At 43.5% G+C, this 24,256-nt stretch overlaps 1 protein-coding gene across 1 annotated transcript in view; it reads right to left on the bottom strand.

Annotated features, from left to right (window-relative positions):
• Nucleotides 1-23,789, bottom strand: part of LOC124148004 (D(2) dopamine receptor-like) — a 375,182-nt gene extending 351,393 nt beyond the window's left edge. The window contains exon 1 of the mRNA XM_046518924.2: nt 23,584-23,789. The gene's annotated coding sequence lies outside the window, so the exon portion shown is untranslated. The remainder of the gene's footprint in view (nt 1-23,583) is intronic.
• Nucleotides 23,790-24,256: the final 467 nt, after the last annotated feature.

The raw sequence follows: 24,256 nt of genomic DNA on the forward strand, positions 1-24,256 counted from the left end.
CTGGGCGACTTTGCTGATTGTGCCTTCTAAGTCGTTGAGGTTATCACTTAAACGTCAACTAACAGATGTGAATACAATAATATCGAAATAGAGACCACCCATAGACAAGCATGGGTTGTTGAAGATCAATTCTAACCCGGATCTTCTCGGGGATAGACAAGCATGGTTTGTTTAAGATCAATTCTAACCCGGATCTTCTCGGGGATAGACAAGCATGGGCTGGTGAAGATCAATTCTAGCCCGGATCTTCTCGGGGATAGTCAAGCATGGGTTGTTGACGATTAATTCTAACCCGGATCTTCTCGGGGATAGACAAGCATGGGTTGTTGAAGATCAATTCTAATCCGGATCTTCTCGGGGATAGACAAGCATTGGTTGTTGAAGATCAATTCTAACCCGGATCTTCTCGGGGATAGACAAGCATGGGTTGTTGAAGATCAATTCTAATCCGGATCTTCTCGGGGATAGATAAGCATTGGTTGTTGAAGATCAATTCTAACCCGGATCTTCTCGGGGATAGACAAGCATGGGATGTTGAAGATCAATTCTAACCCGGATCTTCTCGGGGATAGACAAGCATGGGTTGTTGAAGATCAATTCTAACCCGGATCTTCTCGGGGAAAGACAAGCATGGGTTGCTGAAGATCAATTCTAACCCGGATCTTCTCGGGGATAGACAAGCATGGGTTCCTGAAGATCAATTCTAACCCGGATCTTCACGGGGAAGCAATAGAAGTAATAACAGTCGTAGTAGCCTCTGATTAAAGTATGTGTTTTTCACTCATTAATGACCTAAATTCAACAGCGAAATACATTAGGTTTTAAAAAAACATACTCAAACTTTTGAGTTGGCCCCTGTAGTGTTGATTTCGCGCTTGACTGGCAGGTGCTAATAACTAGGCGAAAGAGATTGACGTTGGAAATGAAAGCCGTGGGGATGCGTTCAAAAAGGTTAATAGAGATTTCTCAGAAAGGAACACGAGTTCATTGCAACCGTTTTTATGCAGGTCGTCGTAGCTAATAATATCAGTTGTAGAGTTGTGGAGGGGACAGCGAATCGTTTCTATTTTAAGATCTTTGGCTGATCTAGAACATGAGGGGTGTTCGAGCGCTTTTTACATTTAGAATAGGTCTTCAGCAACCCATGCTAAAAGGTGCCAATGCTTTTCGTGAGAGGCGACTAACGGAATCGGGTGGTCAGGCTCGCGGACTTGATGCATGTCATCGAATCCCAATTGCGTAGATCGATTCTCTGGGTTGTCTGGTCCGGACTCGATTGTTTACAGACCACCTTCATACATACGGAGTTAAACAACAAACAACAAAAACAACAAGTAGGGTAGGCTTATGTTTTGGACATTTGACAGTATTGCTAAACAACCTTAAGAAACACTTCGACCAGAAAACAGAATCCACGGATCTCGATAATCCGTGCGGTTGAGCGCAATAGTGGGGATGAAACGGGTACCCCGGTACTTAACTACTGGTCGTGTATGATACCTGCTCGAGTTGCAATGTAATACTTGAGAACTCGGAGAGTTATCTCCCTTCTTCAGTTTAATTATCGCCCTTTCTCAACAGCTATTGCGGACAACTGCCGCTCAACTGTGGCAATGCAAAATGTGAGGAGATAAAACAAAACATGAATACAAAATTTGCTACATTCAACACTCTTTTAGGAGGATATGCCTCTACAGTGTGGAGCAACCTGAAACTGAAACATTCGAAACAACTGCACTTGGCGTATCATTGTCTCATAGTCATATAGACCGTTGAAGATCCGGGGTAGAATAGGTCTTCAGCAACCCATGCTTGCCGTAAAAGGCGACTATGCTTGTCGTAAGAGGCGACAAACGGGATCGGGTGGTCAGGCTCGTTGACTTGGTTGATGCATGTCATCGTATCCCAATTGCGTGGATCGATGCTCATTATGTCAATCACTGGATTGTCTGGTCCGGACTCGATTATTTACAGACCACCGTCATATAGCTGGAATACTGCTGAGCGCGGCGTTTAAACAACAAACAAACAAACAAACAAAAGCAATCTGCACCCTTTTTTCAGTGTTAGCGGAAATAACCAATCAACACACTGCTTGGCTTCACTGAGAAGGTAGATTCGACAGGCTTTCTAAAGTATAAAAGGTTCTCATAAGTATTACCTGTGAAGCAACGATATATAAACCACAACATTACATAAATCGTTAAAATGGTTAAAGGTACATTGTTATGTTTGAAATTCCACAAATAACATTTTTTGTTTATTGGGTATTTCGAAAAATAGAATCCCCCCAAAAAAGAACAATTTCAATTAATCAATTTTTTGCTGGAAGTGTGTTGCATGCAGCCTCAAAACCACCGTTATTGTCACACACATCTTAATTATCATCCGAAAGTGTTATGATGAAAAGGTATAAAAAGTATTTTGGGCACATTTCGCAATAAAACAGACAATGATGATCCTGTATGCGTATGGAAATCCATTCGTTTTTGTCACGTAAGTATTCCTATGTACATATGCTCCTAACATATGGGGGGACACGGGTGGCCCAGACCCCTAAGGCGCCGCGATTCGCTGTGCAGAGTTGCGTCCCTTAGGTACGCCAGAAACCTATGATTGTGGGTTCGAATCCCGGCTCGCCCCAATTATGTTTCTAGGTTTGTCAGCACCATACCCGTGCTCATGGGTTTCACCGAAGTGGTAAATGTCTGAGACCTGCATCACTTCGGGCTTTCCTCCCACATTAAGCTGACACGCCGTGATATGACTGGAATACTGTTAAAAGCGGCGTTAAACCCGACTCACTCACTCACTCACTCACTCACCTAACATATTGGTATATGAAACTGTTTGTAAAAACGTATTAATGTTGGTTCTGTTGACTAAGGGGGCCACAGAGGACAGTATATCCAAAGTGAGTTATTTCGCTGTGCAGAGTTCCGTCCCTTAAAAGAGCAGGAGCCTCTGATCGTGGCTTTGAAACCTGGTTATCCTAATTATGTTTCAATGTTTGCCAGATATTTTGCACATTTAACAGAACAAGTGTTTTGACGTTTTGGTGGGGAATACTGTTCAAAACGGCGTAAAACACATCTCACTCATAGAACTTACCATTTTAGTAAAGAACAATCATGATTAAGATGGCTAACCTGTCACCAAACAGACGCACACTCGACAGCGCGGGCATGCCAGGTTGTGACCAAAGGGATTATAATTGTCACTACATGTCCCGTTTAATTGACGTCAAGTGAAAATACCATGCTGGATATGATACATGTTTTCATGGGCTTAGATGCACTGGTCAAATAAGAGATAAATCTCCCCTTCTGGGGATTTAAAGCAACTCCGCCATCAGCGTATTATTAGTGAGTGAGTACGGTTTTACGCCGCTTTTAGCAATATATTTCAACAATATCACGACGGGGGAAACCAGAAATGGGCTTCACACACTGATCCCGTCTGAGGTATCGAACCCGGGCCTTCACCGTGTCGAGTGAGCGAACGCTTTACCGACTTGGCTACCCCCTCGCACCAGGCAAACAAGAAATGTATTGCACCCTCGGCACCACGTGGGGCATCGAACCCGAGCGTGCGGTGTGACGAACGAACCCGTTGACCATCATGCTACCAAACCGCCCCGATTTATATAGTGAACTGTATTTCAATTAGAATATCATTACGGGAGCAGGTCGTAATGCAAGTCTCAGTCGTCCACGGGCGGTCGGGTAGCCTAGTGGTTAAAGCGTTCGCTCGTCACGCCAAAGACCCGGGTTCGATTCCGGACATGGGTACAATGTTTCAAGCCAATTTCTGGTGTCCCCCGCCGTGATATTGCTGGAATATTGCTAAAAGCGGCGTAAAACCATACTCACTCACGAATAAAAGACCAGCGGATCCCAGCACAGTTAAGGGACTCAACTGGGTAAACATTATTCCTAGTTTAAGGTTCTTTTCGTTGAGGTGTTCGATTGAGTGTGGAATATTTACTAAGTTTCCTTCGCGAACCTTCAAATTCATGTCTGTGCATCTTGTCACAATTTTTCATCTCTCTGCACACTAAATATGTGAATCGCTATCCAGTACGCCATCGGTGAATCCAGTGGTTGAAACCCAATGAAAGCCATCAAAGCCTGCAACACTTTCAAGACTTCTATATGTTGGTTAGATCCCGACTTACTATCATCCCATCCAGATGAGAGGCGAACCCCGACGTTGCTCATGCTGTCAATCACTGTATACATGTGTGAGTGAGTGATTGACAAGACTATGTATTCTACTTATATTCCAGCAATAACACGGCAGAGGACACTCGACATGAACTTTATTCAACTTTATTAAACTGAGGAGCAAAAGAAAATAAACCTCTCGCATGATTTTCTCATGTGTTTAATTTTCAATTGAAAATATATTGGGTTAGCGCTATTATATATAATATGTAACTGTATTGGCGCTTCGTCAGCACTCAAAGAATACTTGTACATGGTTTTATTTTTTTAAATATAATTTGATTTAAAACTTTTATAAATACAAAACAACATTTCGCATCATACCCAACTGATGATGGATAGCTTAGACATCTGTTCTTTGAAAATCGATAAAGGTGCTGTTTTCGGTACAAATTTACATTTCAAACATGGTCGGGGACGTTTCAAATTCATTTCTTACCCCAGTCTTCACTGAACCAAGTTATGTTTACACACAATTACTCTGCAATAGATTACATTTACACATTGTCGCAGGAATGTGTGATGGTTAAATAGACATAATCACATTTAACAAGAATTCATTCGATTTGAGAAAATCGTGCCCAGCAATACAATTTGTTACCAATTTAACTTTGATTGCGTTTCTTATGTCACTGAGTATATAATATCTATTTTTCAACCAGAGACATTCACCGCGCCTGACCAAAATAAGATTCTGAACAACCAAAGCATACACTACACATGTAAATAGACCATTTTATGATGCGTTTCTTAAGCTGCTGAATATATTCGAGTGAGCGCATGGGTTCCATCAGGTAATGATTATTGCTTTTCAGTGTAATGTACTGAACCGACTTACGATTGAATCGATCGGACCATACTCCGGCGTTCACGACAGTATTAGCCGCTAGCGTGAAGGAGTTATTGACTAAATGGAATTATTGTCAGAAATTCGACGCAAGTCGTTCATATTCAACCCATATGTCCCGACAACCAAGGCAGGTGAGGTTGCGATAAGAGAAATAGAATTTAATGTCCCTATGAACAAAATGACAGCCTTGAATCGCTGGTAAACGTAAATAATCACAGCAATTTGGTCTGTTTATTGTGAGCTTGCTGGCGTTCAAATATTAAATATGCAGGAATTATGGCAAGATTGTTTGCCGAGCGTAAGATGTCATTTTTGTAAACGCGCAATATGGAAAATATTTAAGTACTGAAGACGGTTGTCAAGCCCTTATTCCATTTTAGACACTTAGCGGAAATAACGGAACGATATCGTTACGGCCATTTTATTGATTGTAAATCAGGGAACGGGAATGTGTGATCAGGTATCTAGTTGGCCGTATCCTTATCGATAGGGAAACATCAATATATGTTAATATCGTCATCTAAAGGCATGATGGTACCAAGCAGGTTTTCTATTCATTTTTTACTGGGTCTCAACACGTTGTCTGAACAGTTATCTTTCTTGCTGCTCCATACAGCGTCTTACGGGGTCTCACAATGTGAACCGTGTCCTACTGCCGGTGTGTGGAGAATTATGACAATACAGTCGAACTGGGCGCCCTTCACAAAGGTGAGGTGAGGTGATATGGGATTTAACGTAGCGTCCAAGATTATTGCACACTTATTTAGTCACCTGCACGCATGTGTGTGTGTGTGTGTGTGTGCGTGTGCGTGTGCGTGCGTGCGCGTGTCTGTGTGTGTGGCTGCTACGAGTCAGGACGAATGCCGATTTTACAGTGCTAGCCCACTGGGTTACCATGCCACAGTTAAACGTGAAAACCCCACCTAGACAGTATTCTGACTCCGAGCTGACCAGTCCTGAATGCCGAGATCCAGACAGGGTAACACCAAGTAGCATATTTTTTACGTCTTTTGGTATGACGCGGCCGGGGATCGAACCCCGGACCTGCCGCTCTCCGGGCGGACGCCCCACCACTAGGCCACGGAGGCGGTCACTTCACAAAGCGATCTCAGTGATGCGACTGTTGTAAGTCGATGTAAAAGTATGGGAATTACGACCGTCTTGACGCTGAGATGGTTTTGTGTAATGGGGCCCGAATTAACACTGTAATAAAGCAATGAAGCGCTCACAGGGTCCTGGAACCCCGTTCTTTAAAGCGATTTGGCGCTATAAATACCTTAGCCCCCTTACATTAGAATAGACTCACGGTATTCGTAACGCTGAGATCGTTTGGTGGAACCGGGGCACTGTCGAGCACATGGGGCCATGTGTATTGTACAACAACAAATGAGCGCTCTCTTGATCAAAGGGGAGACAACTCAGTACTGAGTGGTGACCCTCTCTCGATCGAAGGGGCGACAACTCAGTGCTACCTGTACGTAATATTCCCGATCATATGGTATTTTCTTTTCCTAATGTTCAGACCCTTTCCGAATGTTCAGCGATCAAGAAATAAAAGTTCTTTAAATATGTTTCATTCGGTCTTCTATTCCAAACGAATGTAACGAGAAGATATAAATACGTGATATTACCTCATCCTCTATAATCTAGGGTATTTTATCACCGTCCTGTCGTGATAAATACCCTTGAACATTCACCAACGCAACAGTTTCGTATCTCCATCTTTACTCATTCAATCTCTCACTTTTCAACCGCCTCCGTGGTCTTGTGGATAGAGCATCTGCTCGCAGAGTGGAAGGTAGATGGTTCGATTCACCGGCAACGTCATACTCGGCATTGAGGGGATAAAACAAGCACTGGTCGGCTCGGAGTCAGTGTGCTATATCTGAGTCCATGTAAAGCCGCCAACAGTTTGACCCCTCAGTCTCCCATTACGACTCCCTATTCCTCCATTTCCACCCTGTCCCCCCGGGCTTTCAATACACCTCCCATGTCCCTCAACCCCGCCCATCCCGCACCACCATCCCCCCCCCCCCCCCCCCCCCCCCCGCGCCCCCAGGCTCTCAGAACACTCCCCTGTTACTCAATGACCCAGCCCCCAAGCCGTCCCTGGATAAGTTCCGAAGTTTTCTTAGTCATTCTTGTGTTTTCCCTAAACTACTTCTGAAGCCTCACTCGCCGCAACCAACGTCAACTCCGCTCTCCTTCTACGACATCTTCAACTACAATTTCCTCTACGCAAGCCACCGTTGAGGTTGTAAACCCTGTTTATGTACACGATGAGACAGTTGAAAGCGTACCGCAGCAGTTCGTTCTCGTACTCATGGTTTTTGCACTCACAAACTTTGTGACACGGCGGCGAATGACATCCCCGCGTCCAATCTTTATCCATTCATGGGTTTCAAATCAAGATCAATGGGCTGGCTTATTTGCCCTTTTAATTCCAACGCAATTTCGTATCTATTTTTTGGCTCGAAGTTCTATGAATCATGACAGATCATGTACCCGTCGACAAACCACCACAATCGATGACTTATCCGTTGTAACACGGCGCGTCAGCGTGATGGGGGGACATAAGCCGGCAGTGATGCGGGTGGCAGACTATCACCATTGGTGACACGGGTATGCTGAAAAACACATAATCAGGGCGAATCTGAGATTGGAACAAAGGACCATAGGATACTGGCACGCTCAAGGGACGCAACTCAGTACTGGGTAAGAATAAGCATTAAAACCAAATCTAAGAATCAAATCACACACAAACACACACCAACACACACAATCGGGAAATTTATTGCTATAAAAAAGGATGACAAAAGTAACTTTAACAAAAAATGGTCACCTTTATTCTCAGCATTTGATTCATAGCTCTCTGTTGATACATGATATGATATGTTTGAGTCTGACTGTGTGTTGCAACCGTGTTGGTTTGAAATAGGACAATGTTTGTTTCCAACCCAGTAATTTTCTAAAGAGTGTATTGTGCCATTCTATGCAATCCGAAATATGTCTTTGACGGAATACTGTATTAATCTACAACTCTGGGAACAATGAAAACGTTTGAACCCCCCCCCCCCCCCCCCCCCCCCCCCCCCGAGAAACGCCCCTACAGGCCTAGATCAGGCTGTCTGATACAACTGATAGACGTCAGTGACCTTTGAAACCGGCTTTCACGGCCTTTGAAGAAAGAACAATTCGATTAAGATGTGTTCGTTTGTTTGTTTGTTAACGCCGCACTCAGCAATATTCAAGCTATATGAGGGCAAATTCGATTAAGAAATGATGTTTACTAAATAATGACATATTTACTAACATCAAGACGAATCGTTAATCCGTTTATGTACGGGGATATTTGTGATTTATTCAGTGTGTTGTTCTATACATTGAACATCCGTGTGATGTGGTAACCTTTCGTAAAAAGAAACGAAAATATAGAAAGAACAATTTTCTTGATCAGGTCTGATAATAGCCCTATCTACACAAACAGGCACATCTTTATTATTCATACGATAGATAAATATGCTCGAGTTGGTCCTATTTGAATTGTATACGTGCCCTGTAACTTGCATTTCGTAGCCCCAGTCATCAAAGAGCGTGGCACGTGCGAAAGACCCACGGAACATATTTATGTGACTCACACATCGTTCTCACAGTTAAGCATATACGTTTTGAATATATTTTTAGATTTGGTTACAATATATATATATATATATATATATATATATTAGGTGCAAACGTTCTTTGAATATCGACCAGTGTTTAACTACTTTGGAGAACACGACACCTGGAGTCTAACCGTTGAAATGGTTTGAATTTGAACAAGACCCGGGGACCGAGTGATTTTACCTGTACACGATCAGCACTCGTGTTGTACTCATTGACATATATTTTGTAACGTATATGTGTATCAGTGTTAACCACATTAAATAAATTAATCACTGGATTGTCTGGTCCAGACTCGATTATTTACAGGCCGCCGTCATAGAGCTGGAATATTGCTGAGTGCGGTGTTAAACAACAAACTATCCAACCACATTAAATAAATCCAGAGTTTATGATGCCTTACAATGCAGATTTGCGCCCCTTAGTCGAGCAAGGAGCTGCATTCGTGTTATATACATTTCTATATGTTGTGCACGTATATGTGTATTAGTGTTACTCTCATTACATAAACTCAGACCTCCTGTTGCCTGATAAGAATGCAGAATTGTGCCCCTTTATCGTGCAAGATCTGTTGATCGTGGGTTGAAATCCCAGATTATCCCTGACTGTGTTTCTCGGTTCGTCAGCACCATACTCGTACCACACCAAAGTAGTAAACATCCGAGACCTGCATCACTTCGGGCTTTCCTCCTGTATACATGAAGCTGACACGCCCTGATACAACTGAAATACTGTTCAATGCGGCGTTAAACCTTACCACTCACTCGCAGTTCTATTCCGTTGCTTTTGGCAACGTCGTTATGCCTTTAAAATAAAATGAAGAGCTGCATTTAATGGCTGAAACAGGTAGCGATCCGGCCAGTATTGAAGGATTTGCGGTAAATGGATGCATGAGGCTAGAGATACTTTATATTATCAACGGAAGGTCGGGATTTGACTCCCTGGCCTTGTTAGCCAATGGAACCTTTCATTCAAACGAATTGATCTTGGTCGGCACCAGATCTTAATTGATAGTATACACCACGTGAACACGCCTTAAAATCGAACCAGGTCAAATGACTGATCATCGTAACCACTGCCCTACGCGCCACCCTTCATTGATGAAGACCGAAGAGATGCATTGTGGTCCACTAGGGGCGACCATTGTCCAGGGGGGGGAACTCGATATGACGCCCCGAGCCCTCAGTCCGCCTGGGATGTGTTGTAAGTTTCGTGTATATCAGGTGCGTCAACTTTCAAGACAGCTACTTTTACGAAGAGGAATCCTACTGTGATAAAACACTCACATTTGCGCCCGTCAGATGCAGTTACGAAGACACGCGTAGACACATCCACCACGGACGCAACACTGTCGCACGACACACACACCGCTGACGCACCACGGACGCGCAACGCACAAACCACGGACGCACCACTGTCGCACGACACACACACCACGGACGCACCACTGTCGCGCGATGCACACACCACTGACGCACCACGGACGCGCAACGCACACACCACGGACGCAACACTGTCGCACGACGCACACACCACTGACGCACCACGGATGTACAAAGGACGCGCAACGCACACACCACAGTCGCACGGCACACACACAACGGACGCGCAACGCACACACCACAGTCGCACGACGCACACACCACTGACGCACCACGGACGCGCAACGCACCACTGTCGCACGACACACACACCACGGACGCACCACCCATTCTCTCGCCTATCCTACCGACGGTTACACTCTTTGCCCTAGTCTCTGTACAACTGTGTTATGTCAATACGCCCGCCATCAACCTAGCAGCCCCTGACTTCGATCCCTGCTCACCGTGTACATTTCTTTAAGTGCAACGTGGTAATAAATGGTCCCTGCTTTCAATTTCTCTATTCGAAGCCTCTCGCGCTAATGCAATCAATTCTGTTTTAAGATAAACCATCAATAAAAATTGCAAGCAGGACTAACGTACAATGTTTCGCCGTGACATAAGTGTAGTGTATTGATACGCGTGTCCGAGAGACGCGCACCTATATTAAGAGAATTATATTTGTGATGAACGCTGGCGGTAAATAATGCATCGTGGATAATCTTTGCAAATCTGTAATGGAATATATATGTAAGAATTACATACGATCACAGAGCTTGGCTGGACCCGCGTGGCATACTCGCTGGCTTGAGTTAGAGGAAGTTCAAGATTTGCCGGCGCTCATCGATATATACGGATTGTTCCCGTGGGTTGAGACGGAGTTAGCACAAAGGCATGCAAATTCTTTTTTTCACATTCCGATTGGATTTCAGAACATTTTTTTAAATTGATTCGATTGCTCATTGTCACACGAGTCCATAATATCGTTAAAAAGTGAGCGTTGATGAAGACTGATAGGCATGTGTTCAATCTCGTGTAAACGTTATCCTGGAAACACGGAATTTCATTTTAGGGAACAATCGTTTCCCCCGTGCGAGATGTTTGGTTCGGATGTATGTAATGATTTCGGATAGGTTGCCCATATGGATAAGGATGGGTAATACCTCCCTGTTGTCTCTCACATGAGTGCGTACGCCACGAATATATCCCGTCATCCGTCACTCGTCACTAAGGCCTTCGGACCGTACGTTCCCCCAGGCCGAACTTAAGCCGCTTGAGATCTACACAGCCCGATTCTTATTTTGCATTGCTTTTTTATAGTTTGTAATTTGTACTCATCGCGTGCTAGTTTTGAATACAAATCTGTGATGCGTGCCTTGTTTTAGGGTTCTAGTAATGATCAGAGGTTTACGATATTATTGATTAAAATTCTCATCACTATATAGCTTAAAAATGCCGGTGTAACTTTGAACTTACTCACTACGGCATTCGCTTGGGCTGTTGTAAGTAATCGACTTCTTCATATTTGTCATAATACTGGTGTCAGGACCGCCTCCGTGGTCTAGTGGTAGAGCGTCTGCCGGAGAGCCCAAGGTCGGGGTTCGATCACCGGTGGCGTCATACCAAAATATCATAAAGGATGGTACTTGTTGTAATTCTGCCTGGTGCTTGGCATTACAGTGATAAGACAAGGACTGGTCGGCTCAGAGTTCGTGTACAAGTTTGTCCAAACTAGTAGAAACAACCACACACACGTTTGTACGTCGCTAAACGTGCATCATCGTGACATTCAACCCTTCTTCATCCCAACCTTGATTCATCTATGGTATTTGATTGTTGAAGCAGCATCTGTATTTCGAAGTTATTTCACGTATTTCAAATATGTATAACAAATATGTGGCTGCTTGTACTAGTCCGGACTAATGCCGATTTTATAGTGCTATCCCACTGAGATACCATGCCGCAGTTTTATCCCACTAAGATACAGTATACTGACTCCGAGCCGACTAGAACTTGTTATATCCCTTCAATGCCCAGCCAGACAGGGTACGTACCATCTTTTTTCCCGTCTTTTTGTATGACGCGCCCGGGAATCGAACCCCCGACCTTCCGATTTCCGGGCAGACGCACTACCACTACACCACGGAGGCGGTCCCTCAACACATACATTTATGAACACACACAATAGATGCGATCAGGAACTGTTCACTTATAGAAATGGAAAAAATGGAAAAAGCTAATTAAGCATCGGATAATGTAATATTTTCAGATACATTAGCAATTTGTAAATATCATATACTGTATATATAAATATATATTCTGACTAAACATAGTTTGTTTTGTTTACGAAATAGCTTACTCATACATTTAATTTAATACAAAAAACAGAATTGATTATGTTATGACATATGTTGTAAATATTTAATAGTTTTCAATGGCTAGCAGTCCGTGGAGCCATCTGGGGTAAGATACAATATTCATGTACCAACTTCTCGTCAGTGCTATGTGTGGATTATATACGAAATATAAATGGCAGTTCTGAATCTAGGACAATATAGGAGTGTTGCTTAACTTTTGTCCACGTGTATAGCACTGGAACTGCTGTTGCGGTGGTGATTGCAGAACACTTACGACCCAACAACCATCATCATCCGCCATAACAAGTCTCCAACGACCCAACAACCATCATCATCCGCCATAACAAGTCTCCAACGACCCAACAACCATCATCATCCGTCATAACAAGTCACCGACGACCCAACAACCATCATCATCCGTCACAACAAGTCTCCAACGACCCAACAACCATCATCATCCGTCATAACAAGTCAGCAACGACCCAACAACCATCATCATCCGTCATAACAAGTCACCGACGACCCAACAACCATCATCATCCGTCATAACAAGTCTCCAACGACCCGACAACCATCATCATCCGTCATAACAAGTCTCCAACGACCCGACAACCATCATCATCCGTCATAACAAGTCTCCAACGACCCGACAACCATCATCATCCGCCATAACAAGTCACCAGAACCTCTACCGACCGGGGCGGTGGGGTAGTCTAGTGGTTCAAGCGTTCGCTCGTCACGCCAGAGACCCGGGTTCGATTCATGGGTACAATGTAGGAAAGCCATTTCTGGTTTCCCCCGCTGTTATCGTGCTAGAATATTGTCATAAGCGGCGTAAAACCATACTCACACACTCTTCTATCTGTGCGTGAGTGTGTCAGATTGGTTTTACACCGCTTTTAGCAATATTCCAGCACTATCACGGCGGGGGACACCAGAAATGGGCTTCACGCATTGTACCCATGTCGGGAATCGAACCCGGGTCTCCAGCGTGACGAGCGAACGCTATAACCACTAGGCTACCCGACCGCCCCCTTTCATCTGTGAGCGACAATGAGACAATGACAACCACTACCAGCCGTGAACCACCATTGACTGTTCCCAACCACCCACACGGCAAACAAATACCACTACCAAACAAAAACAAGCACTAACAAGCGCTAAGTAACGAGAAATCATGAGAATTTGTTGATTCCGGAAGTAGAACCAACGAGCCGCGATCTATCCAATCATTAAAACATGTTAGGTTAGAGATATAATTATATTTGTGTCAATATCGCTTTAAAAAACTTTCTGAATATCCCGTGAATTCCTGGCTCCGAATCAACAACAACAAGAGCGTCACGTCTACGTGGTGGTCGTCAACAAGCACACTCGATAACTATATAACTGTCACTTTGTCAAACGAACACAAGCACCACTACCTACCACAAACAGCTCACTGATATGTTATATCTATTGGCATCCACAGTGAAACGCCCCCACCGACTAAATCAATGTCCATCTGTTAATTTCATATCGTTTTAATTTATTGAAATAAACAGCCCTAGAGTGATATCAGTTTCAGACACTGATTATCCCATGTTTATAAATTTGATATATAGATCAATACTATCCCGCTGCCTCGCTGCCGCCGTGATACTGGGTCTCCCGACAATACTCCACCTCGCAGTGGTGTTCATGACAGATTGACCATGTATGCCGTATCACAGTCTTGCTGGGTGCTGGCATCGCTGATGTCTGTGATTTGTTTGCGCATCATTGCAGTGGAGGGAGTTGTGGTTGTCGATGTTGACGTGAAAATTGATGTCGTTGTTGTAGCAGTTGTATAGTTAGTAGGTGTAGGGGGAGTAGTAGCTGTCGTAGTAGTGTCCGCAGTAGTCGCGATGGAAACCAATAATTGTAGTAAACGACGTAGTTGTGGTTGTAGTGGTAGTAATAGTAGCAGCAGTAACAGCAGTGGCGGTGTGTGTGACAGCAGTAGGGGCAGCAACAACAACAAAAGTAGCAGCTGCAGCTGTAGAAGTGATGGTAGCGGCTGTAGTAGTAATAGCAGTAGTAGTAATAGTAATAGCTGCAACAGTAGAAGTAGTTGTAATAGTATCAGCAGTAGTAGTAATAATAGCATCTGCAGTAGTAGTGATAGCAGTAATAGTATTAGTAATGGCATCAGCAGTCGTAGTTGTAGCATCAGCAGTAGTAGTGATAGCTGCAGCAGTAATAGTGATAGTAGTAGTAGTAGTAGTAGCAGCAGTAGTAGCATCAGCAGCAGTAGTAGTGATAGCATCAGCAGTAATAGTGATAGTAGTAGTAGTAGTAGTAGCAGCAGTAGTAGCATCAGCAGCAGTAGTAGTGATAGCTGCAGCAGTAATAGTGATAGTAGTAGTAGCAGCAGTAGTAGCATCAGCAGCAGTAGTAGTGATAGCTGCAGCAGTAATAGTGATAGTAGTAGTAGCAGCAGTAGTAGCATCAGCAGCAGTAGTAGTGATAGCTGCAGCAGTAATAGTGATAGTAGTAGTAGCAGCAGTAGTAGCATCAGCAGCAGTAGTAGTGATAGCAGCAGCAGTAATAGTGATAGTAGTAGTAGCAGCAGTATTAGCATCAGCAGTAGTAATAGCTGCAGTAGTAGTAGTAGTGATAGTTGCAGTAGAAGTAGTGATAGCTGCAGTAGTAGTAATAGCATTAGCAGTAGTATTAGTGATAGTAACAGCAGTAGCAGTAGTGTTAGTAGTAGTCGTGTTAGTAGTAGTAGTAGTAGTAGTAGTAGCAGTAGTAGTGGTGGTGGTGGTAGTAGTAGTAGTAACAGTAGAAGTTGAAGCATTAGCAAATGAGGTAGTTGAAGCGGTAGTGTACGTTCTTGTAGCTGTTTCAGTTGTTGCCGTTGTCGTTGTAGCCGTCATACTGTACATTGTCATATGTTACATATTTAGAGAGAATCCATGGAAACGTATAACGTAACTTATAAACTTTGGCTCCTTATCAGGGCGAATCTGGGATGCGGACCCACCTGCAGGGACTTCGTCACGTTGAGGGGCGCAACTCGACCAGCGATTGCAACTCCCAAAGACAACTTGACCTGTTTTAATCTATTGATACACATGTAGATCTATATCCCCAGGGAACTTCCGAAAAGCAATGTGGTTCTGACCCCAGCTTGCAAATTGATCCGTTTTTGTGGAAATGTAAATTTGATACTGCAATTTTAACGTGACGACTGTTAAAAACTACCGATACGGACTCGTTAAAGTGTCTGGTGTGCCTCAAAGCGCCTTTTACCAAATTACATGTCGGACGTGAAAGTAATAGCTCCCTCATACCATGCATCCGACCAGGACTATGTTGACAGATCACAGACCGTCAGACCTAAACACATAACACATTCCGAAACCCTTTAGAGAAACGACCAATGAAAAAAAGAACACTTTGTTTTCGTCACCATGGCGACACGTTAACGAAAGTGGCGTTTAGTATCTTTTTATGTGAAGTCTTTCGGATTTATCAGTTCCACTAGGATGACTTGAATTTGTAATAAACTGCAGGAAATATAAGGCAAGAAGAGAATTACCGGTAACTGGATGTTTTGTGTGGCACTGGGTGGAAAGAATCGTGGAAAACTTGCTAAACATGCGAAAGAGTGTACGTTTTCGTTGAGAACGTATACTTATCTTTTATACCTATAGCTATATTGTATGTTGTGTGTGTTGCGACAGTACTCTTCGATGACATATTCTTGATTTAGTAGAGTGAGTGAGTTTGGTTTGTCGCTGTCTTGTACAGTATTTCAGTTATGTCATGGGGTGTCAGCTTAAAGTGGATGGAAAGCTTGAAGTGATGCATGTCGTAGATGTTGACAGAAACTGGTAAAGTAAAGTGGATTCGACCCCAGGACCAGAGGATTCGATGATGGCCAGCACGCGCAATGGGCGCCATCTGCGCTGAACATAGCGGCGTTTAGGTCTCGGCTGATTCGGGGATATAATATATCTCCATTGCAAAGGCTTTGATTCGCTTGTTTGCCTCGTCCAGTCTAGATTATTCACAGTGATCCGTGATATAACTATTCTATGTTGTGTTAAACCTACAACCCACCCCATTCGCACGTTTTTAAATATCACTTTCGTTCATATAATTGTTAGTACTGACATTAGTAGCAGTTATAGTAGTAGTAGTGGTAGTCGTAGTAATAGTGATAGTAGAAGTAGTAGTAGTAGTTGTAGTAGTAGTGTCAGAAGTAGCAGTAGTAGTGAAAATAGAAGCAATAGTAGTAATAGTAGAAGTAGCAGTAGAAGTAGCAGCAGTAGAAGAGGTAGCCTAGTAGTGAAAGTAGAAGCAATAGTAGTAGTAGTAGTAGTAGCAGTAGAAGTAGCAGCAGTGATAGAAGAGGTAGCAGTAGTAGTGAAAGTAGAAGCAATAGTAGTAGTAGTAGCAGTAGTAGTAGAAGTAGCAGCAGCAGTAGAAGTAGCAGTGGTAATAGTTGTAGTAGTAGCAGTAGTAATGAAAGTAGAAGCAGCAGTAGTAGAAGAGGTACATGTAGCAGTAGTAGTGACAGTAGAAGCAATAGTAGTAGCACTAGCAGTAGTAGTAATAGTAGCAGCAGTAGTGGTAGTGTTAAAAGAAGCGGTAGGTGCAGTAGCAGCAGCAGTAGTAGTAACGGTAGTAGTAGTAGAGGTAGCAGTAGTAGTAGTAGCAGCAGTAGAAGTAGTAATAGCAGCAGTAGTAATAGCAGTAGTAGTAGTAGCAGTAGTAGTAGTAGCAGCAGCGGTAGTAGTAGCAGCAGTAGTATTGATGAAAGAAGCAGTAGTAGTAGCAGTGGCAGTTGAAGCAGTGGCAGTAGTAGTAGCAGTGGCAGTAGTAGCAGTGGCAGTAGTAGTAGCAGTGGCAGTAGCAGTAGTAATTATGTCAAAAGCAACATTCTCTGCACGCTTCTCTCAATGACACTTAAACGCTTTAATTTATATTAAGAACTGCTTTCTCTGAAATTTGCTGACCGTTTTTCCACAGTTCAATATCTTAGGCCTCCCGATACTCGCTCTCCTCACGGCGTCCTGGATACTCTGTGTGTCGTAATACCTCCCAAATGCTTTAGGACAGTTATTTCTTTATAATTAGAAAGAATAACTTTAAGATTGAATCTGCAATCGCGGAAAAATGTCACCCTGATCTTATCCAATCGCTGCAGCATACAATTAAAGATGTCTGCCAAACAGTCGCATTTGTCAGGCATCGGAAAACAAAACTCTGTGATTTAATTCTATTATATCGTACATCCATCAAACGTTGTACGCTCGGTGGCTTTAGACGATGCTTTGATCCGTCTTTCAGTTACACGAGGGCGTGTCAACTTACCATGGGAGGAAAAACCTACGTGATGCCGGCCCTAGTCGTTTACAAGTTTCGTGAAGCCCACGAGCACAGGTATGGTGGCGACAAACCTAGAAACATGATCGGGGCGAACCGGGATTCGAACCCACGATCATGCTGTGGAACCAACGAGGATGGAAATGGTGCTGACAATTCAAGGATCATAATCGGGACCACTAGACCAGTTGTGCCCATTGGGTGAGTGAGTGAATTGGGTTTTACGCCGTTTTAGAGCTGTTCCAGCATTATCATGTACCAATGTTAGGCATCGAATTCGGACCGTTTGTGTGCCCAGCGAACGCTGTAACCACGTGGCTATCATTAACAGACAGCGCCTTGGTATTGCAATTGCATGTGTGAGACATGTTCTCTGTGAACACAGGAGGCCCTGTTGTCTTTTGCGTCAAAAGTCGTTGTAAAGATTATGGCTCTCGGGCCCGCCAGGATCCTATGACCGTCGGTTCGAATATTGTTCATTGTTTGGATCGTTGCTTACAATATTAATCACTGGATTGTTTACATACCGCCGGCATGAAGCTGGAATATTGCGTATTGAGTAGGCGTCAAATAAGAAATAAATACACAAACACGCACGCGCCCGCACGCACACGCGCACACGCACATTTGGGCGAGAAGTTGAATCATTTGAAACAAATTAGCTGGGACTGCCAATAGGCTTGAGCCGAGTCGTCCTTATGATATTTACCATTTGGTGTATCAAGGGAATGGTGACATCCTCCATTATTTAGTTTTGATATCTTCAAAGCCCCTCGTTTTGAGCCCGATTCGAATACCGCAAGCTAAAATTAGCCACCCAATCAAATACTCTCATGAGCGAGAGAAAGTCAGTGCCTAGTTTGGGTCGGAGGGATGGGGTATGACGTCACTTTCGAAACGAAATCAAGTCGGTGGAATTGGTCCAGAGTATTTATTATAATTGAAAATCAGGTATGGGCGAAAATTCCCGGCCAATATTTCCTTCTTTGATTGGACCAAAATATATTGCTACAACACTGCAATGACATTTTCATGACACGGAGGTGCGCCTGCAGTTGACATATATACACAAGATCAGGTCCCCACCCTTCTTTAAAACCGGCCCAGAACCTGGATATTGCATTGTGGCGCTATACCAGACAAGATATTTAAATTTACTTTGATGCATGTCCTTCTCGTGACAAATTGATAAATGTTTGATGTTAATAGATTCGTAATTAGGTTTTATTATGGACGCTGTCTATGTTCTGGTACCACTCTGGGTGTTGCAAGTTTAACTTAAGGAGAAATGACGTTCACTGAAATACGAGGTCATCCTAGGATAGTGATGGGTGGACACTTGCAAATAATCTTTTTTAATAAACAGCATCATTTAAACCAAGCGATGCAAATCAAAGCATGGGCCTGAAATATTGCAGCTACATGGACCTGTCTGTAGATGCACAACCCTGGACAAGCAAACCAGTGATTGACAGCATGAGTACCGTAACAAGGCGTTGGGTGAGCTGAAAATGGGGTTAACGTCGTGGTTAAGATTTCATAACGACGTCTCTCTCTGTCTCTGTCTCAGAGACACATATAATGACACCGGTCCGACCAGTCCTTGCGTTATCCCATTAATGCCGAGCGCGAGGCTTGGACACAACACGTACCATAATTAACGTCTTTTGGTATGACGCGGCCGAGGATCAAACCACCGACATTCCACACTCCGGCAGACGCTGTAGACCTTGGGGTAGACGACGTTCGGGTACGACGTCACGCGTGTAGTCACAGTCGGCTCTGTGTGCCCCAGTCGTTTACGGCGACTTCAATGCAAGGATCCGTGTCGGCATACTGCCATCTGTACCAAAGCGGCCTTTACATAGTCTAGACCAGACAACCTAGCCTTTTTGTAGTCGCCTTTTCCGGCAATAATGACCTTCTGGAACCTGGAGACCGCCTCCGTGGTCTAGTGGTAGAGCGTCCGCCCGGAGAGCGGAAGGTCCGGGGTTCGATCCCCGACCGCGTCATACCAAAAGACATTAAAATATGGTACTTGTTTTTACCTTGCCTGGTACTCAGCATTAATGGGCTAAAACAAGGACTGGTCGGCTCAGAGTCAGTATACTGTGTCTGAGTGGGGTATTCATGTTAAACTGCGGCATGGTAGCTGGTACTATAAATCGGCATCAGTCCGGACTTGTACAAGCGGACACACACACACAGAACCTGGAGGATATTTTAATTTGTAATTTTATTTTTCCGGCCTATCACTCTTATTTATATGAACGCTTCCACTTGTACCATTGTCACCCTATCCATGATTCGTTGATCCGGCATTTGTTAATCCGGACGATTTCGACGTAAGTTGGTGTCTGGATTAACAAGTAACACACATTCGAGTGAATCATAACCTCTTCAGCTGCGATCTCTTACATGTAATCAAGTCACTGGTTTGTGACGATCATAAAGTGAACAAGTTAGCAAGTAGAAAGAATGACTTTGGATCATACACAGAATTTCTCCATCTCTTGCATGTGGTATCAAAGGTCACTTGAGTGCGATTCTTTGCCCCATTTCTTTAACGGTATCTAGGCAATGAAATGGCAGACTGAAAACCGGGGGATATATATACTCTTTTAGATTTCCATTCACGAAGATGGGGCCCTCATTCAGCATAATTGTTTTGGCTATGAACATTACTCAAAAGAACATTTCTATTACAAAGAAAAGGCTACACTCAGCGTGAATTGAATGGCATCACAAATATATGAGGAAATCAAGGAGGGACCGCTCTCCACATCCCAGCACGGACCTGTGTCTCCCTTCCTGACTGAACTGAGTTGAAAGACAACACGTTAATTACTGTATAATGTGGGACATGAACACGATGAGTTAAATATGCATACAAGCAACGGGTGGTCGACACGTGTCGCACGAACACAGTGTCACTGCCGCCAATGTTCACGTCAAAGCCACATGACCAATACATGAACACGCAGGTCCTACACATGGACATACTGTCCTTAACACGAGACATGTGGGTTATTAGGTGACCACTGGTCGTGAGATACGTGGTGATGATAGTCATGTGATGAGTTAAGGATTATTATGTCATCAACAGTCATGAGACATGAGTTACTATGTGACCAATAGACACAAGACATGAATTACTATGTGACCGACAGTCACAAGACATGAGTTACTATGTGACCAACAGTCACAAGACATGAGTTACTATGTGACCGACAGTCACAAGACATGAGTTACTATGTGACCAACAGTCACAAGACATGGGTTACTATGTGACCGACAGTCACAAGACATGAGTTACTATGTGACCAACAGTCAAAAGACATGAGTAACTATGTGACCAATAGCCACAAGACATGAGTTACTATGTGACCAACAGTCACAAGACATGAGTAACTATGTGACCTACAGTCACAAGACATGAGTAACTATGTGACCTACAGTCACAAGACATGAGTTACTATGTGACCAACAGTCACAAGACATGAGTTACTATGTGACCAACAGTCACAAGACATGAGTTACTATGTGACCAACAGTCACAAGACATGAGTTACTATGTGACCGACAGTCATGAAACATGAGTTACTATGTGACCAAAAGACACAAGACATGAATTACTATGTGACCGACAGTCACAAGACATGAGTAACTATGTGACCAATAGCCACAATACATGAGTTACTATGTGACCGACAGTCACAAGACATGAGTTACTATGTGACAAAAAGCCACGAGACATGAGTTACTATGTGACCAATAGTCACAAGACATGAGTTACTATGTGACCGACAGTCACAAGACATGAGTTACTATGTGACCAACAGTCACAAGACATGAGTTACTATGTGACCAAAAGTCACAAGACATGAGTTACTATGTGACCAACAGTCACAAGACATGAGTTACTACGTGACCGACAGTCACAAGACATGAGTTACTATGTGACCAATAGTCACAAGACATGAGTTACTATGTGACCAATAGTCACAAGACATGAGTTACTATGTGACCAATAGCCATAAATTACTATGTGATATTGGTTATCACGTGAATGTGACCGATAGTCATGAGACACGAGTTACTATGTGACCAGTAGTCACAAGACCTGTGTTACTATGTGATACTGGTTATCACCTGAATGTGACCGATAACCATGAGACACGAGTTACTATGTGACCAGTAGTCACAAGACATGTGTTACTATGTGATATTGGTTATCACGTGAATGTGACCGATAAGCATGAGACACGAGTTACTATGTGACCAGTAGTCACAAGACATGTGTTACTATGTGATACTGGTTATCACGTGAATGTGACCGATAATCATGAGACATGGGTAATTATGAGACGGATGGTCGTGTGATGTAGGTTATAACCGACAGTATGATATAAGGGATACACTCTTCCGCAAATCCACTCTCCAAATCATTACCAAACAATGTACGACTATGTGGCGCTTCTTACACGTTCTTCAATAACAACACTTCCTTATACACAGCCTATATAAATCACCTTCAAAAACAAATCGTGACAGAGACTTTTCAATAAATACATGCCAGTATACAAATACCGACTAAATTAGCGTATACTTAAGCGGCACACGAACAACAATATACCGTTATCATGACTTGTCTTCATTATTCCAGCTGCAATTCAAATGTAAACATGACAATTATTTAATCTGTTCATCTTTTAAATTCTTTCCAGCCAACACGCTCTCCTCAGCCCGCGGCCAAAAATCCGATGTCGCTCTTCAAATAGATATTGTCATTTTAACTACGATAAAAAATGAATTTGTGGTTTAAAACTCTGCAATATATCCAGCCCAGGGCTCTGATATCTCGACCATACGCCCCAAACATGGACGCATTAGCGTTAATTATTGCTTGCGGTCCGTCAGCTGCTGGCTGACACAGAAGGCTTCTTGCCTAATATCTGAAGCTCTCTTAAATTGATCAAATATACCTCAAGGTCGCCATGCTACTGATGAAATTGGCTTCGACATCAAGCGAAAACTATTTTGACATTTTGATATTATTACGAAATAGAACGACCAGGTCATGATTAAAGCCAATTTACGCCACCGTTTTTGCCAAATATATTGTAAACAAGGTTTCATCGTCTAAACGGTTTGCTAAGACGTTCCCAGTAATTACAACGACAATATTTGTAGTTTCAGCTATTACTCAGATAACGATGTACTGTTTGATGTAATAATCTCTAGGTATCAAAGCAACAGAATCTGGACCTAATTGCCCTCTCGCATGTCTTGGGGTGTTTAAATCTAGGAATTACATACACACAGAAGAGATCAATGCTAGGACTAAACTATCTTGCAAATGTACTTTCTTTGTAGAACGTGTTCTTATACATACATACGCATTCGCTCATATCAGTACGCCACACAATGTAATTATTTGCCGTTACACATCAACGCATGTCGTTCAAATCAACGGTTAAAATGAAACAGATTTGACATATCAAAGTATCTGTAAAAAGAACGACAATTCTCCAATACGCCAAACAGGGCTTCAGCAGCATCAAGTCTTTCAGTATTTTAACCCAACGTCGAACAACCGAAGGGTATAATGACAGGCGATTGTATTTCGGTTTACAAGTTAATCACCTCCTGGGCCGGACCAGGAGATTGCAGCCATCAGCAGCTTTAGAAAGGTCTGATAGATCAGTGCTCGGTTAAAACAGGGTTTTGTAAAAGACGCCATGCAGAAGACTCAAACACGAACTTACCTGGATAGTCCAACAAGTAAGGTACCGAAAACCATCCGTAGGAACAGAAATCTCCCGACTTTGATGCTAAGGTAGACTCGGAGTGGTATTGCCCTATGGTAATAGAACAAGCCAGTCTTCGGGATCGAATCGATAGCTTCCTAACAGTCGATCACTAGGCAGTGCAGAATGAGACGGCCGATAGTGTAACTCCCCTCCGCTAGGGGTACTGGCATTGATGGTGGCCACAGACGGGGAATGATGGCATGAGAAGACTTCGCAAATTGACCTTTGCTCTGCGGATGAATGCTGGTCCTGGGATAGGATGTGTTGGGGTGCTGTAAGGGGCGGGCTTGGGTCTTGTGGTGACGCTAGGGCAGGAGGAAGGGGAGAGGGGTGAAGTAGCGGCGGGAAGGGCGAGTGGGGAGGGGGAGGTGCGGTGTTTGGTGAGACGGTTGGTTTGTTACTGAGGGGGCGGTGGATGGGTGGGTTGGGAGGTCGACGTGGGGCTAGGGAATATGGAGGGCTGGTCCAATGGCCAGGGTGGGAGGTGGTGTTGGCTGCATGGGTGGGATGAACCTTCTTATATATACTGTTTTATTCTTTCAGTAGGTTGAGGTACTGTGTTTGTATTTATACACACTGAAGGGGTCGTCCAGTGGTATAAGGGTGTTTTTCGAGATGAGAGAGTGAG

This window comes from Haliotis rufescens, unplaced genomic scaffold, assembly GCF_023055435.1.
Source record: "Haliotis rufescens isolate VD_foot unplaced genomic scaffold, xgHalRufe1.0.p SCAF_18, whole genome shotgun sequence".
In the NCBI taxonomy this organism is placed as follows: domain Eukaryota; kingdom Metazoa; phylum Mollusca; class Gastropoda; order Lepetellida; family Haliotidae; genus Haliotis; species Haliotis rufescens.